The 17,184-nt window shown below is 42.1% G+C and overlaps 1 protein-coding gene across 1 annotated transcript in view; it reads left to right on the top strand.

Moving 5' to 3' along the window:
• Window positions 1–939: 939 nt before the first annotated feature.
• The window catches only part of NRTN (neurturin), a 231,446-nt gene continuing 215,201 nt past the window's right edge, over window positions 940–17,184 (top strand). Inside the window, exon 1 of the mRNA XM_040327416.1 lies at window positions 940–2,007. The gene's annotated coding sequence lies outside the window, so the exon portion shown is untranslated. The remainder of the gene's footprint in view (window positions 2,008–17,184) is intronic.

The following is a 17,184-nucleotide window of genomic DNA, read 5'->3' as shown; positions in this document are numbered from 1 at the left end:
TGTTTTCCACGTGAACGTAAATGGCGTCCAGCCCCATTCAACGGACGACTTACGCAAACCACGTAAAATTTTCAAAATTATACGCGGGAACGACGGCCATACTTAACATTGAGTACGCCACCAGATAGCAGCTTTAACTATACGCCGGAAAAAGACGAACGTAAACGACGTAAAAGAATGCGACAGCCGCTCGTACATTCGTGGATCGTCGGAAATAGCTAATTTGCATACTCGACGCGGATTACGACAGGAACGCCACCTAGCGGATGTCGAAAAATTGCATCTAAGATCCGAAGGCGTACGAAGACGTACGCCTGTCGGATGTAACACAGATGCCGTCGTATCTTGTTTTGAGGATTCAAAACAAGATACGATGCAGGAATTTTGAAATTACGCCGGCGTATCAATAGATACGCCGGCGTACTTTCTTTGTGGATCTACCCCACAGTGTGTATATATATATATATATATATATATATATATATATATATATTGCTTTAGACAAAAATGTTCCCTTGCAAAGGATACTCAATCAAGTGCAAAGAAAAAAATTTAAGTAAAAAAATATATTCATATATAAAGTCAAGCTAAATGAAAATTCCCTTGCAAAGAATACTCAATCAATTGCAATATATATGTATATATATATATATATATATATATATATATTGCTTTAAAAAAAATGTTCTAATTTCAAATGATTCTCTCTCCGTCACTAGGTCAATTGCTTTCATGTAAAATCGATCTGGTTTTATTCTGTGCATATTGGATTCTTCAGTGTAGCATTAAAGTGAATAAGCTAATTTTTTTTTTAAGCATCGATAAGCAATACCTTAAAGCATATATTCCTCTAATAGTCAATTATGTCGCTGATGCACATCAGACATAATTAGGCAATTCTGCAATCCATTAAGCATGTCAATGTCGCTATTGCGTTTGATCTTTAGGATGCATTTAAAAGAAGTCCCATAGTTATTGGAAACGGAATTTCAAGCACAGTGAGTTGCAAGACACATAAGTGGCTCAGGGGTTAAAATGTCATATTTTCTGTAACATGATATTGGCCAGCAGGAGGAGTTAGTGAGAAAGATTAAAGTTGCGGAAAAAAGTCAGGAACCTTACACACACAGATACACACTTACTATACACACACACACACTCACCCTCCCACCTCCAGTCCTCCCTTCAAGAGAAACTCTTTTCCTCCTTCCAGCAAGGTTCTGGGTGGCTGAGAGAAGGAGGAAGATTAAACATTAGACTACTGCTAAAAATAATTAATCCTACAGCAAGGGAGGCTGACAATCCTAAGGAGGAATATTCCTAATGTCTTTGGCATGCCAATAAAACCAAATTACCCAGAAGAAGAAATTAAGAGGGATTTATAATGAGCTTATTACAGGATCTTTTCTATTGATGGCTGAACTTAATATTTGGGGCATTTCTGCAGAGCTTCAATTTCATGTGAAGGATAGATCAGCTTAAGAGGGAGAAGTGAGTGTTGCTTAATGTGTTAGACACATGACATGCCTCCAGAGACACGTATGCTAATCAGCTGCACTTATATAATGAAGCTGCGATAACTTCTGACAGCTCTTGGATGGAAACAGCAGACCGGAGAGAAAAAATTCACTGGATTTACTAGGAGTTACAAGAAGACTAAACAAGGATTTAATATATACCACGAAACAGAATTGCTGATCGGATTTTAAGAAAAAAAAAAATATCCTTGAGATTATTCGGCTTTTATAGAGTCTCGCATCAAAGGCAACGTTAGAGATGATGGGCAGTAAGTGGCTGTCATAATGAGAAGTTTCTCCTTCAAGATTTTATAACCTCTGTAGAGGTGCCCAAGCAACCTTTGCAACTGCTCACTTGACTGTCCCAATGGAAGATACAGACCTATCCAAAGTCACTCCATCTTTATGGCTTGGTGTTTACAATGTTGGATCTGATATAAGTACAGGAGACCCCAATATTCAATAGCAGTCTGGAGGGTCCAGCCTAAAGGTAAGGAAAAGTAGAAGAGAGGCAAAAAAAAAAAAGCACACTGTTCTATTTGAATCTTGTGCTTTCACACTAGGACTATCCTAGCAGCTCTGCAAACAATAAGTTCTGCTTAAGAATGTGTGTATGTTTAATACAAACCATGTCCTAGCTATATATATCAGGTTTCTGTGTGCACGTAATAATTTACAACATGAAAGGACTGAAAAACATCTTTGCATTCTCCAAATATTCAACGCAAATGCTGCTGTCTTAAGAGGATTTCACGTAAAGCTTTTTATATATCAGCCTACAGTGTTGGTCTGTTTGAACTCCAAAAGGCATTGTGGTTTAGGCTGATTATGTGTAGCCTACTATTAATTATTGTAAATCTCATCACCTTGTAACCAGTCTTATAATTACTCCTGACAAAGTGTACTGATTTAGTTGTCACTTGTCATCATATGTTAAACAGTTGTCTTGTTCTGTCTTGTGGCAGCACTTGTGTTCTCAGTAAAAACCCATTTTCTCAATATCTATACATCCCTTACCTACAGTGACCTAGGTGATAATCTTCACTTTACATTACGTAAATTTACTTAAGCGCAAGTATCAGGAAAAAGCTAATTCTACCATGATTTATTTAGTAGAATTTATAACAAATACTTTCTTTTTTTTCATTCAATGACATTTCTAATATTTCTTAAAACTGAACGCAAAGATAATTTAACCAAGATATTGTTATATTTGCCAATATTTTGGAAATAATTCTTAAAGACACTTAGCAGCTGAGCCGATGCATGTGGACTTGTTGCATGCAATAGTCAGAGGATCATACTTTTGAGAATATTGTACATAGTCTGGTAATTTTACTTCATTCTAAGTTTAAAGTCAGTTTGAATTGTGCACAACTTGTGTTTGTATTTTTAATAAGCAACAATGCACTAGAGTGGCGTTAGTATGTACTACAGCTTTGACTTACGTAAAAGTCAGTATTTGCATATTGCAGGTGTACAACAAATGTCATCACTGGCTGTATATGTTTATTAAAAATATAAAAGTTTTCTTCAAATGCGCTATTTAATAGATCTAAAAAATGAAAAAATTATAGATGTTAAAAATTCACATAAAGAAAGTAGGGTATATTTGGGCCAGGGCTAACATTTACACAGATGATATCCCTCTAAATTGAGAGGAGTTTTAGATATTAGTCGCTGTTTTTACAAATGGCAGAGCTGACACAATTTTTTTTTGTGACTGAGTCATACTAAACTGTTTTATTTATTCAGGCAAATCCATATTCCACTCATCAAATAGTACAAACTTGGGAGAGTCTGAATATGTAAGTCATTAAAACCAGCAGATCTAAGTAGATGTCTTGTCACAAAATTGATGATAGCTAGGGAATTAGATGAGACACAATCAGAAGTTCAATGTTGTTAAATGAATAGGCATAAAATACATTTATCACTTTACATACAAGTATGGGTATAGTATAGTATATCCTTGGATATACTATATCCAAGTATATATCCTTGGATAAATCCAAGTATATCCTTGGATAAATGCTGGTTCATCTCTCTATGCTTTCTGCATGGACTTCACCTTCAAAGATTTTATCCTTTAGATATGTTACCAAAATGGAAAGAAACAACATGAAATATGCCATTGAATATGCATAAACTTTGGCTAGTAAAAATTTAAAATGATTCTGCCATATTAAATTTCTAAACCAACCCAACCTGATACACCTGCAATATGCAAATACTGACTTTTACGTAAGTCAAAGCTGTAGTACATACTAATGCCACTCTAGTGCATTGTTGCTTATTAAAAATACAAACACAAGTTATGCACAATTCAAACTGAACTTTAAACTTAGAATGAAAGTAAAACTACCAGACTATGTACAATAATTCTCAAAAGATTACATGTGTTAGGCCAGCTGTTAATATTTGGTCTTGCAACAGTAAAAATTACTTGTTTTAAATGTTGGGTGCCTCCAGCAATGTTCACTGGATCGTGCTCCTACCTAGTGAAAAAAATATTTCCAAATGATAGTGACTGAGTAACTGAGTATCTGAGTAACATACACCTCTGTCCCTATGTGACTGTATTATAGCCAGTATTGGTCTAATCATTTGCCTTAGTGTATGGCTAGCTAAATGTACACTATCGGAAAAACAATTATATATGTACATGTGGTTAACACATTAAATTAAAAAATAAATATATTCTACAAATGGAGCCATTAATATTTTTACCAAGTATAGTATCTTTAACTAGTGAACACATTGTGGCTCAGTGCTCCTATGACTGTATGTGGTATCATTAGCACCTAAAGAGTATGATTAATGGCATTAAGCAGAATAGGGAGACTTTACAGAAATAAGAGATTAGATATGGCTAGCATACAGTACTTTGGCTTATTCCCCTGATAATATTCAAAAACCTAATGCAAAACTAGTCTTGTTCCTGTGTTTTGCAAACCTGTTATGGTTTAAGTTGTAAAAGTCCATCCACTACAGTAAAGGAATGCTAGAATAGCGTGAGTCTGACAAAGTGCATCCAGATCATTTGGATACAGGCGATGTAAAAGGTAGCATGCTTTTGCATCTGTCCTGATAATCTGTAGCAAGAGGACACATTCCATGGAAAACCAGCAGACTCTCAACCGGCCCTCATCTTTAGAGTCAAATTTTAAACAAATGTACAATATCCTCAATGGAAAACATCAATGCAATAGTCATTATGTTACTTAGAAAACCAGCATTGTTATAAGGAAAGTTTAAAACAAATGGACACATTTAAAAAAATCTGTTCCTAACAAGTGTTCACTAGTTAAACAACATAACGTGTTCCACTAAGAATATCAGTATTTGGATTAATGTTAAAGCCCATCTAAGGGAAAATATTTGTGCCACCCCCTTTCCTCCAATCATTTGCATTTAAAATTCCTGAATCAACCATCCTAATCAGCCATGTGCAAATCAATCTGCGTCCAGGAAAAAACATCTGTACCTAACCACAGGTAACCCTTGGAGGTGCAGATAGATGCATACAGATGCTTAAAGCATTGGAGAGCTGCGGCTCCTGTCAGCTTGTCATTAAGTTGTACATGCTGAACACTGACTACTGATCGAAACACCTGGGGTTCCAGCCGCAAGTATCCACAGTATACTGTCTGCATGAATCTGTAGGAGGACACTTTTTCCTAGCTTTTATATATATTTATTCAAAGGGATTAAAGGGTAGTAGGGCGGGGGGGAACGGAATTCCCAGATTCAAGAAATCAGCTTTCAAATTTGGTGCTAATTTCCCTTTGACTACAGCCATGGAGAATAATTATCTGAAGCGCTCAAGTGTATCTAAAATCAAAAACTGAACAATTTATTTTCTATAGGAAACTTCTAGAAAATTAAATGAGCCTACCTTATATACTTTTTGGGCTAGATTCACATAGCCCGCCCTAACTTTGCGGCGGCGTAGTGTATCGTGTTTACACTACGCCACCGTAAGTTAGCGAGGCAAGTACATGATTCACAAAGTACTTGCCTGCTAAGTTACGGCGGCGTAGCCTAAAGCGAGCGGCGTAAGGCGCCTAATTCAAAATAGGCTGAGGGGGCGTGTTTCTATGTTAATTTGTGTTGACCTGACTGAAGTTTTTTTGGAACGGCGCATGCGCCATCCGCCTACATATCCCAGTGTGCATTGCGGCAAAGTACGCCGCACGGGCCTATTGGTTTCGACGTGGACGTAAATCCCTATTCACGGACGACTTACGCAAACGACGTAAAATTTTCTAATTTCGACGCGGGAACGACGGCCATTACTTAACATTACTATTCCAGCCTATTTGATTTAGGCCTAATAATGTGTTACGTAAACGGCGTATCTGTACTGCGTCGGCCGGGCGTACGTTCGTGAATAGGCCTATCTAGTGATTTACATATCTACGCCGACCGCAATGGAAGTGCCACCTAGCGGCCAGCCTAAATATTGCACCCTACGATAGGACGGCACAAGCCGTCGTATCTTTGATAGGTTTAAGTGTATATCTGTTTGAGAATACACTTAAACTTAGGTCGGCGCAGATTCCGAGTTAGGTCGGCGTATCTACTGATTTGCCGGCCTAACTCTTACTGAATCTAGCTACTTGCCTGCAATTCCAAGTATCAGTGCACTATCTCTGTCTAACGTTTCATGGCTGTATATCCGCAGTGGTGGAATCAACTAAGGCATTGTAGCCCATGAACATACTAGTTGTGCGAGATTTGGGGTGAGATTTGGTGATGTCTCTGCTGTGTTGCTCATTGCTTTCCTGAGGAGTTGCTGGAGAGGAGGCTGTAACTGAAGAACTGCAGTGGTTTATTTATTCTGTGGAGCTATGCTTTCTGCTTCTCTCCTACTGCTTCTTGACCATTGCTCAACCAGTCATCGAAGGGCAGTTTTGACACGAGGAAACAAAGCTGTGCTTCTCTACCAAGAAGTACAGATACACAGCTTAGACAAGGCATGATAGGTTAGTAAAAAAATAATGATCAGGGAGTCTATAGACAATGCTGGTGACTGTTTCTCTCCTCTATGTTTGCCATCCTTAGACAACTTTATTAAAACGAGTGCCTCAGAACACTGAGCATGTAGCTTGCATTAGACATGTGCACATTGAAATATTTTGTTTCGGAATTTCGTTTTCGTATGAAAAATACATTTATTTAGTTACTCATTTTTATTTATTTTGTTTCGTTATAAATGCATTTTGTCCAAAAATCCGAATTAATTTGGGTCGAATCTGTCAATTGAAGGCTTATGGTGTCTGTCGAATGTTCTAAGAAGATTTGACGGAGCAGCCAAACTGTACGATGCCGAAATCATACATTCCGGTTGAATGTTCTGCCTACAAGCTATAGAAGAATCTAATGTTGTATGACACTAGTAATAATTATATTTATAAATTATTATTACTAGTCAACTAATATTTGAATTCTTCTATAGCTTATGAGCAGAGCATTTGACCGAAAATGTATGATTGCGGCGTCGTGCAGTTTAGCTGCTTGTCGAATCTTCTTAGAACTTTCGACAGACACCCTAAGCCTTCAATGACAGATTTGACGTTTGTATGTTTTACTCTGCTTCGGCCGAATCTTCGTCATTCATGTCAAATAGTCTAACCCCCAACACTGTCTCTATAATTCGAATAATTTCTCTCTATGGTCGAATCTTTCCTCTCTATGTAGAATAATCTTGGACTAATAGAGTCAAGGTTAGGCACATTCGACCAACAGGTTTGATAGACACAGATCTATATCGAAACTGTTGTAGCCACGAAAACAAAAATAAAGCATTTTTTATGTCAAATGTTTCGGATTTTGGATTCTGCACGTTAGTTTTCGCTTGTTAAAACGAAAATACCCAAAATTCGGATGAAAATGCATTCGGACGAAAACAAATACACATGTCTAGCTTCCATACAGTTATGCAAAACGGTTAGAGATTTAAATAAATCATGACTGAACCTGTACATGTTTGGCAGTGGCTGCACATTGTGCCTGATCACTCAGTTGGCAATTCATCTTAAAGAGGATATGTAACAGGTTTGCTTTATAGAAGCCTATCGATACCTTTGTCCTGCTCCCTACCCCACAACAATCCCCCAAAATTCCTGTGCAAGCCAAAATCTTCTCAGGACGCAGAGCTTGAAGATGGCGGAGGTGGAATTCGGGGACCAGGAGCTTTTTGAGCAGCTGGACGGGGGACGTGAAGCCTCAAGCGAAACATAACGCTTCGACGACACCGAGGACAGTCACTTGGAGCCCGACGGCTTACAGGAGCAGCTCGCCCGCTATGGGGACACAATAGAACAGCTGCGGGCGGAGAATCTAGAGCTCAAGAGAAAATTTTTTTTCGTGGCCAAGTGGCTTATTTGAGGACAAGTTTGATGGACCAATGTTACAGATTCTTTTCATGAATCATGCTATTTCAAAGCAGTTCCGTCAAGAAATTGAGGATTTTGTTTCAGGCCTGCATCAAAAATATGAAGAACAGAAGAGGGCTAACCCTGAAAAAACAACGTTTAATATTAGTCCTCAGCCATCAAGTTTTTCGTTGAAGGAAGATGGGAGTTCCAATGAAGATGCAGATAAAAACGAAGCATTCAGTGTTGTTGGAAGTGTCCTATACGTTACCAAATTTTGTATTGACAAGCTTGGGCAGCCGCTCCTAAATGAAAATCCCCAGTTGACCGATGGATGGGAAATACCAAAGTATCCTAATATGAAGCTTCATTTACACCCACTCATGGGTAATTCTCTTATTGTATTGGATGCTTTTGTTTAAAAATCTAGAACGGCAATAAAATGTAAACCTGTAAAAAAAAAAAAAAAATCTTCTCAGGAATGTGTACGTTTCCCATGGGACAAAGCTTAAACCTAGTGGTTGGCACCAAGCATTGTACTGTGGAAAGCAGGGGGAGCATATTTCCCCATACTGAGAAGTACCAGAGATTTGCTTAGCTCTAGTGGCAGTGGTATCTCGTATCGACCAACGGAAAACTGCGATTGTGTCGGGTCCAGGAGAAGATCATCACCCAGAAGGCAGAAGTTGAGATCAGGATTGGTCTTTTTGGTCACATACAGTAGAAGTAAGAGTGAATGGTAAAGCTGCGGCAGAACAAAAGCATTTTCTGATTAGGATTCCCCTATGTATATCTGGAGGATTGATCGAGTGATTGCTGGAAACTCTTCTTGATTGGAATGATGCCCAGTGCTGTTTATCAATAGCGTTCTGGTGAACGCATACTGGTAAAGGAAGTACACTGGATTCACTTTATATTTTTTTATTTCCGCACTGGGAAGAGTCACTACCAGAGGACTTTTCTTCAATTGCTATAAAAAATGTTATACTTTCATATAAGATACAGGATAGAAATCGGATGAGCAAACTTAAATATACACTATATTGTCAAAAGTATTGGGACACCTGCCTTTACACGCACATTAACTTTAATGGCATCCCAGTCTTAGCTTGCAGGGTTCATAATTATGTTGGCCCACCCTTTGCAGCTATACCAGCTTCAACTCTTCTGGGAAGGCTGTCCACAAGGTTTAGGAGTGTGTCATAGGGAATATTTGACCATTCTTCCAAAAGCGCATTTTTGAGGTCAAGCACTGATGTTGGATGAGAAGGCCTGGCTCGCAGTCTGTGCTCTAATTCATCCCAAGGTGTTCTATCAGGTTGAGGTCAGGACAGTGCAGGCCAGTCAAGTTCCTCCATCCCAAAATCGTTCATCCATGTCTTTGCATGTTCCAGTCTCCATTCCAGTCTCCAAACAATGCAGTTCCAGTCTCCATTCAGTTTTCCATCCCTTGTGTAGCTTTTTTCTTGCTCATAGCACAAAACTAGTAAAGCTAATTAAAACGGAATGAAGACAGATCTTTTGTTTTCCATCTGCTCCCTATTGACTACACTGTAAAAATGCAGAAACCAGCATAAATATTTTGTGTTTTAGAACAGAAGAAAAAGAATGAAAATGTATTGCTAGTATAAATACTATATACATAACAAAAAAAGAGAAAGATTGTCCCCACTATAGCAGTGGGAAACCAAAAGACCAAATGAGTAACACAGCATGCAGTGTAGGTAAAATAGAAAAGATTACCGTATTTATTAAATGATTAAAATTTCTGTAAATTCCTCCATTGGAGGTGACAATTGGAGCACATAAGCAAGATATATATCCAGTTACTACTGCGCTAAACAGTCAATTAATATGGCAACACACATAACAATGCACATAGACAAAAAACGACCATAACACATAAAACACATAAACAATCGTCCAGATGCCACATAGTCTATGCACAGCTGTTCATGCCACGACTGATGTTGTCTAAAGCAATGTATTAAATGTGGGTGTTTATACAAAGAACAATGTTCATCAATAGGTAACATACACTTCCACTGTGATTGAACTTCTTAATGCCAATGGTATAGAACTAGAGTCCCAATCAAGGCTCAATGGAGGACTTTGCGGGATCCTGCACTTTTGCAATTAGAACTATGCAGCTGGGGAAGGAAAGGGTGAAAGAAGAAAGACCATAGGCCACTATGCAATCGACCTCCTAGAGCGATTTAGATTGATGCTGCACATCCACATATCCTTCAAAGCTGCAGTCAATATTCAATATGGAGTATTGAGTAATCAGGGTAGTCCGCTTTCTCACTTCACCATACATGGCATAGCATGCTAGGCAGTGTTGGATGAAAAAGCCAGCTATACAATACCCTCCTGAGACAGTGCCCTCCTCGATTCAGCGTCTTCAAATAGTGGACTCCTTCACTGTTTCTACAATGCCTCCAGTTGTCCTACGGTGTAAGCGCTGAACTGTGCATATATACTCCAGTCCTCAGTCTCATAGCACACTTCGTGCTGCTCAACAGTACACCAGCCTCCCTGGCTCGTGTTGCTAGTATACAATTTTTCTTTCTTTTTTAAAGAACAAGGACTGAAAATGGATTAAAGACCAAAATAAAAAGAAATATTGGCACATACCCTTAATTTTTAATTTTTAGGGTCTCTGAATATCAGTTTGTCATTGTTATGTCCCCCTAGAAGTGTGTCTAACTACTACCCAGTAGAATAAGGAACATGTCTAACAACTCTGGGAGACCTCAATATTGGATCTATCCCCCAACTGAAGGATAGGGATGAGACGAACACCCACCCCCCTATTCGGTTCGCACTAGAACCTTCGAACAGACCGAATGTTCGCGCGAACATTTAGAACCCCATTGACGTCAATGGGACTCGAACGTTCGAATTCAAAAGTGCTAATTTTAAAGCCTAATATGCAAGTTATTGTCGGAAAACGGATTTGGGGACCCGGGTATTGCCCCAGGGAACATGTATCAATGGAAAAAAAAGTTTTAAAAAGTGTTAAACAGGGGCAGACAAATTGGGCCTTGGGCACTGGTGCTGGTGCCACAACACTGAAACCCCTCACAGATACTCTAGTTGGAGCGCAGCAATGAGCCCGCTGTAAAGTATTGCATCAAATTTTTTTATTACACACAAAAAAATTGGGCCTTAGGCACTGGTGCCACAACACTGCAACCCCTCACAGATACTCTAGCAAAGTATTGCATCAAAAATTGTAATTACACGCCCCTGTTTAACGTTGTAACGTGGATTAAGAAGAGTTGCCAGTCAGTAATGATCCCTCTCCTTGATAGCACGAATACGAGGGTCCTTCCGCAGGCTTTGCAGGATCAGGGAGGCCATGCAGCGTAGGTTTGCTGAGGCATTCGGTGTGGAGTCCTCTGGGTCACTGAGGATGACATGATCCGCAGCCACCTCATCCCAGCCACGTACAAGTCCATGGGTTCCTTGGGACTGTAATTGATCCATTGAAGACTGCTGCTGATGCTGAGTGCTAGGCTCCACCTCCAAGCTGACACAATCCTCCTCCTCCTCCTCGTCCCCTTCCTGTGTGATAGGCGGGCACGTAGGAACACTGTCTGGATAAAGGGGGCCTTGAGAGGTAAGAAAGTCCTCCTTTTCCTCCCTCTGTTCTGCCTCAAGGGCCCTGTCCATTATTCCACGCAGAGTGTGCTCCAACATGTGAATAAGAGGGACAGTCTCACTGATGCATGCACTGTCACTGCTCACCACCCTCGTGGCCTCCTCAAATGGTGACAGGACAGTGCATGCATCCCTGATCAAGGCCCACTGGCGTGGGGGAAAAAAACAAGCTCCCCTGACCCAGTTCTGCTGCCATATTGGCACAGATACTCATTGATGGCCCTCTGCTGCGTGTGCAGCCGCTGCAGCATGGCCAGCGTAGAGTTCCACCTGGTGGGCATGTCACATATTAGGCGGTTCTTGGGTAGGTTGTATTCCCTTTGGAGGTCTGCCAGCCAAGCACTGGCATTATATGGCCGTCGGAAATGCACACAGACTTTCCTGGCCTGCTTCAGGACATCCTGTAAGCCCGGGTACCTGCCCAAGAACCGCTGCACCACCAAGTTAAGGAAATGAGCTAAACAGGGCACATGGGTCAGTTGTCCCTGTCGCAGGGCGGAGAGGAGGTTGGTGCCATTGTCGCAAACCACCATTCCTGGCTTAAGCGTCAACCACCTCTGAGCCTGCCCCTGCAGAGCTGACAGAACCTCTGCCCCAGTGTGGCTCCTGTCTCCCAAGCACACCAGGAAGAGGCCACAGAGTAAGAAGAAGAGGAGGGGGTGGAGGAGAGAGGTGTGTCACAACCAGTAGTAGCATTTTGGAGACGTGGTGGTGGAACAACCTCCAACACTACTGTACCTTGTCCTGCATCCTTCCCAGCTGCCAGCAGAGTCATCCAAAGCGCCGTGAAAGATAGGTAACGTCCCTGTCCATGCCTGCGGGACCATGAGTCAGCGGTAATATGCACCTTACCACTGACCGCCCTGTCCAGCAAGGCATGGACATTGCCTTCCACATGGCGGTAGAGAGCGGAATCACCTTCTGTGAGAAAAAGTGGCATTTGGGAACTTGCCACTGAGGTACCGCACATTCCACAAACTCACGGAAGGAGGCAGAATTTACCAACTGAAAAGGCAGCAGTTGAAGTGCTAGCAATTTAGCTAAGCTAGCATTCAACCGCTGGGCATGTGGATGGCTGGGAGAGAACTCCTTTCGGCGCTGCAGCAGCTGGGGAAATTTGCCTGGTACAATCTGCCATTGGTGTACCAATAGTAGATTGCCTGCATGTACTAGGCCAGTGTTTCTCAACTCCAGTCCTCAGGGCACACCAACAGGTCTTGTTTTCAGGATTTCCCTCAGATGAAACTGCTGTGGTAATTACTAAGGCAGTGAAACTGATAAAATCACCTGTGCAAAATAATGGAAAGCCTGAAAACAAGACCTGTTGGTGCGCCTTGAGGACTGGAGTTAAGAAATACTGTACTAGGCTGTGACACACCTAATTCTACACCTTCAGTCCTATCAGTGCAGGCTTCAGAGAGGACTGAGGGTATAGTGGGGTTGGAGATCCCATCTGATGAGGGGCAAGGGGAGGTCCGCTTTGTTCTTTGGTGTGGGTCTTTGAGGTACGCTTGCCAATGAACTGCATGGCAGGTCGACATATGTCTGGTCAAGCATGTGGTGCCCAAGCGGGTGATGTTTTGGCCACGCGAGATACGCTTGGGACATATGTTGCAAATAGCAGTGGTGCGATCTGATGCACTCTTCTCAAAAAAGACCCACACCAAAGAACTTTTGGAATAACGCTGAGACACAGCAGCGCCCTGCACATGCGTAGCTCTGCATTGTGGTGTGCTGCCCTTAAGCTGCCTCGTTGAAGATGTGTCTGTACCTCCTTCTCCTCCTCTCTCCTATCAAGCACCCACGTAGAGTCAGTGACCTCATCATCCCCTCCCATCACTGTAGAAAACCTGGCAGTATGCTGCAGCTGGGGGAACATGACTGCCAGATTGCTGCCCTTCTTGGGCACCCCTCTCTCTGGGCTCATGTTACTGCCTTCCTCTATCTGTGTACCATCATCGGAGCCTTCAAAATGCTGCGCATCCTCATGAAGCATGAACGCAACACTGTGTTCAAACAGTTCGGGGGACACTTCAGGAGGACATGGTGGGGCTAGGGAAGGAGTGAGTGATGCCATTGAGCAGAGGGAAGACGACGCCTTGGCAGCTACTTTGCCAGACAAAGTACCCTGAGCCTAGGTGAGGGAGGATGAGGATAGCTTGGTCATCCACGACCAGCACTGTTGCCTCTAGATGCAGAGCCTGCTTGCTTTTGTGACTCTCTGCCTCCCCTTTGTTGTCCTTCCAGACATACTACTGGCCTGCAGAGGACAAAGGCAGTACACACACCTCGTAGCTTTAGGTGCAAACTACAGAGCACACGTGCAGTGCACACCAAGTAGCTTTAGGTGCACACTACAGAGGACACGGGCAGTACACACCAAGTAGCTTTAGGTGCAAACTACAGAGGACACGGCCAGTACACACCAAGTAGCTTTAGGTGCAAACTACAGAGCACACGTGCAGTACACACCAAGTAGCTTTAGGTGCAAACTACAGAGGACACGGACAGTACACACCAAGTAGCTTTAGGTTTCCAATTACAGAGGACACGGCCAGTACACACCAATTAACTTTAGGTGCAAACTACAGAGCACACGTGCAGTACACACCAAGTAGCTTTAGGTGCAAACTACAGAGGACACGGCCAGTACACACCAAGTAGCTTTAGGTGCAAACTACAGAGCACACGTGCAGTACACACCGAGTAGCTTTAGGTGCAAACTACAGAGCACACGTGCAGTACACACCAAGTAGCTTTAGGTGCAAACTACAGAGCACACGTGCAGTACACACCAAGTAGCTTTAGGTGCAAACTATAGAGGACACGTGCAGTACACACCAAGTAGCTTTAGGTGCAAACTACAGAGGACACATGCAGTACACACCAAGTAGCTTTAGGTGCAAACTACAGAGCACACGTGCAGTACACACCAAGTAGCTTTAGGTGCAAACTTCAGAGGACACGTGCAGTACACACCAAGTAGCTTTAGGTGCAAACTACAGAGGACACATGCAGTACACACCAAGTAGCTTTAGGTGCAAACTACAGAGGACACGGCCAGTACACACCAAGTAGCTTTAGGTGTAAACTACAGAGCACACGTGCAGTACACACCAAGTAGCTTTAGGTGCAAACTACAGAGCACACGTGCAGTACACACCAAGTAGCTTTAGGTGCAAACTACAGAGCACACTGCAGTACACACCAAGTAGCTTTAGGTGCAAACTACAGAGGACATGGACAGTACACACCAAGTAGCTTTAGGTGCAAACTACAGAGGACACGACCAGTACACACCAAGTAGCTTTAGGTGTAAACTACAGAGCACACGTGCAGTACACACCAAGTAGCTTTAGGTGCAAACTACAGAGCACACATGCAGTACACATCAAGTAGCTTTAGGTGCAAACTACAGAGCACACGTGCAGTACACACCAAGTAGCTTTAGGTGCAAACTACAGAGCATATGTCCACTTCACTGCGCATGCTCCGTCCAGGAAATGCTGGGCGTATATCACTACTCCACTTTCCGACCATCATTTGCATAAGGTCACACCCACTTACACCTACGCTGGCTTACGCCAGCGAAATTAAGTTACGCCGGTGCAACGTTAGGAGCAAGTGCATTGTGAATACTGTACTTGCCTCTCTGATTTACGTCGGCGTATTGCAAATGAGATGCGCTACGCCGGTATAAAGATGCGCCAATCTACCTGAATCTACCCCTCTAACTTTAACTGACTAGCCTGCATGCTCTATCTACCTAGAAAAAAAGACACTCTCTCTCTCTCAGACAGATCTCTAACCACCGCCTCAACACACTACACAAGGCCGACCTGCAGGCGGCCTTTTATAGTGTGAGGCGTGTACTAAACCCCCTGAGCCATAATTGGCCAAAACCACCCTGGCTTTGGCCAATTATGGCTCTCCGTTTTTTGCGCGCTGTCATTGGCCAAGCTTGCGGGTCATAGTGCATGTTTGGCCTGACATCAGCCAGCAATGCCGCAGTGAATTATGGGCCGTGACTCTCCACTCGAATTTGGCACGAACGGCCCGTAACATTCATATTTCAACGAACGATAGAACATACGATGTTAGGGTCGAACATGGGTTCGACTCGAACACGAAGCTCATCCCTAGTAGCTAGAGGTTGCTCATAGCCATATGGTCACTTTTTCTAATCTAACCATAATCAGCCAAGACAGATGATGATCATTTTACATCTAGGACTAACTTTCAGAATGTCATTACATTATAAAGAATATGAGTAGTTTATTCCCTTCTTGATCATCTATAGTGAAACAATTACACAATATTTGTTAATTAAAGCACCACCTACGAGGTCTGATGAAGCAGGTGATTTCATGTATTTTGTGAAAGATGGTTTGTATGAAAGATCATTGAAATACCATCAAATCTTTCAAGTATTTGGTTATTTAATACATTTACCCTTCCATATTAGGATGAATTACTGATCATACACAATACAAATTTCCAGTAACTTGAAGTATTATTTCTGTAATACCTAGTATCATCACATATGTATGTGTGAGTGGTGTGTTTAGTAGATAAGACCAATATTGTTTATGAAAAGATTGCTTAAGAAATTGTTCACAATTGGTGTGTGCTGGGAGGACACAGTGCCAAACCGCAGATAATGACATTGGACATATTACTTATTGTACTTTATTGAAGTGTCACAAGTAACATTTCCTTAAATTGTATGCTGCCCCGACATTTCATATTTCTGATATGTGTCTGTTGTACCATGTACTTGATGCACTTGTTTTTAAATATATCCTGTTCTCTTTGTATTTCTTCCTTTGTGTGAAATTTCTGGTGATCCTGCCAGTGGTCCTGCTTTTCTATTTCAAACTGACTACGCTAAGCATAGAAGCACATCCTTCCCAGCATGGTCAGTTTTCTTGCTGTGCTGAGAGCAAAGCCTGCCTGTCCTATAATGGCCAAAACTTGTGCTTACACCCCCTCCTGCACAGATCTTTACAGAGAAGATGAGTGCATTGCTCTTTATCTGCCTCTTGCTGGCATGCCTACCTGCAATCTCCACCCCAACTTCTTCAAGCCCCTAATGCAGCTGAGAACAGAGGTTATGTGATTACTTATAAAAAAAGGAAAAAAGTACTTATAGTGTGTGTGTGTGTGTGTGTATATATACAGTATATGGCCCGGATTCACAAAGCACTTACGCTGACGTATCTCAAGATACGCCGCGTAAGTATAACTATGCGCCGTCGTATCTATGCGCCGTGCCCACAATCTGAGATACGCCTAAAAATAGGCTTCCTACGACCGACGTAACTTGCCTACGCCGTTGTATCGTGGGCGCATATTTACGCTGGGCGCATTTGCCGCTCCCATTGATTTTTTATGCACATATGCAAATGAGGGAGATACGCCGATTCACGAACGTACTTGCGCCCGGTGCATAATATACGCAGTTTGCGTAAGTCGTATGTCCGGCGTAAAGTTATTCCCCATATAGGAGGTACAACCCATGCAAAGGTATGAACCAGGGAACACAAGCCGTCGTATCTTTTGTCGTTTAAGTTGTACGTGAATATGACTAGGCATAGGTTACGTTCACGTCGTAGGCAGTG

Source organism: Rana temporaria, chromosome 1 (genome assembly GCF_905171775.1).
Source record: "Rana temporaria chromosome 1, aRanTem1.1, whole genome shotgun sequence".
NCBI classification, from domain to species: Eukaryota; Metazoa; Chordata; class Amphibia; order Anura; family Ranidae; genus Rana; species Rana temporaria.
This window is presented reverse-complemented; position numbering and strand designations above follow the sequence as displayed.